This window comes from Penaeus monodon, chromosome 29 (genome assembly GCF_015228065.2).
Source record: "Penaeus monodon isolate SGIC_2016 chromosome 29, NSTDA_Pmon_1, whole genome shotgun sequence".
NCBI classification, from domain to species: Eukaryota; Metazoa; Arthropoda; class Malacostraca; order Decapoda; family Penaeidae; genus Penaeus; species Penaeus monodon.
In genome coordinates this window covers 21,113,242-21,114,965 of record NC_051414.1, presented here as the reverse complement: position 1 = coordinate 21,114,965, position 1,724 = coordinate 21,113,242, and positions in this window count along the sequence as shown.

Here is a 1,724-nt window from a genome sequence, read left to right as displayed (position 1 = left end):
GGTCAGCCCTAAGAAATAAGTTGAATAACTTACCCTCTCTTTCGTTCACCGGAAGTATCTTTCCCGGGGATAACACTGACATCCCCCTTTTGTTTCATCTGTAAAAGAACAAGGCTGTTTTATTCTGAGCATTTCTTTTGGATGATTAATTGTAAAAAGTAGACAAAAATGCGGTATAATGTAATTTCCTTAAAACCGTCAACACAAAAGTGTTTATTCACATTAGTGCTAATTTTCGTAAAACAAATCAGATTTCAAAGGCATATTAATCCAACCTGGCGAAAGAGAGGCCTTTTAGCACACGATGCATTCACCAAAGGATTTATGACTAACCTATCATTCACGTATAAACCATATGCTCGCTCGAGACTCATCATATACCCATTCCTTCTCACAAACAAGTTACAGCTTACTCATTACTGACGAGTCTCTCATCATCACTTATTCATGCATTTCCGTCACTCGCTCTTGTTGGAAAAATGCTTCTGAAATGACTGACTGCCTGGTTTAGATACAGAATGGAAATCTTTTGTCTCTGCAATGCATGTCCTCAGAATTACTGGATTCGATATATATACACATGCCATATCACAGCATAGCTTTCTTAGACTGCATGACCCCACATGGTCCTTAAGCTAGCATGTTCGAGTGCCATGCATCAGCGAGCGTAACAAGGTGTCAAGTGATGAGAGACGAGCACTTGAAGTCTTATAAATCTTTCGCGTCCTCAATAAGGGGAAGGGGAGCGTCCTTGTTTCTCTGTGGTATTAACGCCTTTAAAGTCCTTTGAAGGGGACGTGTGGCCTGTTGTGTTGAGTGATGGACAACAGTGAGAGATAATTGCAAGAAAGTGGGTGACTGAAGAAAAGTAGATAAAGGAAACTAATTAAATGTTGGGAGTGGGTAACTGAAGAAGAGAAGGTTGATAGAGAGCGTTGTGGATAGGTGATTGAAGAACAGTAGAAAAGGAAAGTTGATAAAAAGAGATTGGGAAAAGCAGAAAGAAGAAATTGCGAATTGCTGAACAGAAGGTAGGAAACTATTTCAAAGAAGTGACTGAAAAAAGTAGAAAATGAAGGCTTATCATCAGAGGATATGTAAATGACCGGAGAAGAGAAAAAAAATCCAGATAAAAAGAGTTATGAATGAGTGATAGAAGAAGAATAGATAGGAGTTGTGAATAGGTGATAGAAGAAGAGTAAACAGAGAAAAGGAGCTGTGAATAAAAGGTAAAAGACAAGTGAACCACGAGTGCAAAGTGGCTGATGAGTGATGTCGAGAGGTGGCTGACGAGTGACGTCGGGCTGGCAATAAGTGGGGAGGTGACGGGGACCACCTAAGGAATTGGAAACGATGATATTAATGTAGGATTAAGAATATTCGATGTTTGAGAAAGAAAATCAGTGAACTATATCTAATACATCTTTATCATAATAAAAAAGTAATAAAAAAAAGAAATATTGTGTGGTAATTAAGTAAAACGCTTATAAACCAAGTAAAAAAAACCTACCGTGCATCTAAAATCTGAAATCCAAGTATAGCCTCACTTCCCTCCCTTTTGTGCCTCTTGGGTGGACGAGCGTCCCCGAGCTCTTAGCCAGAAGCAAGTGCGTGCTTTGCGCCGCGCCCTCCGGCACTGGCCTTCGACAGCGGTCTTCCTATGGGGCGCCGGAGGGGCTTCACCTACAACGCAGTCGCCAAAGGACAGCCAATCCCTATGCCGG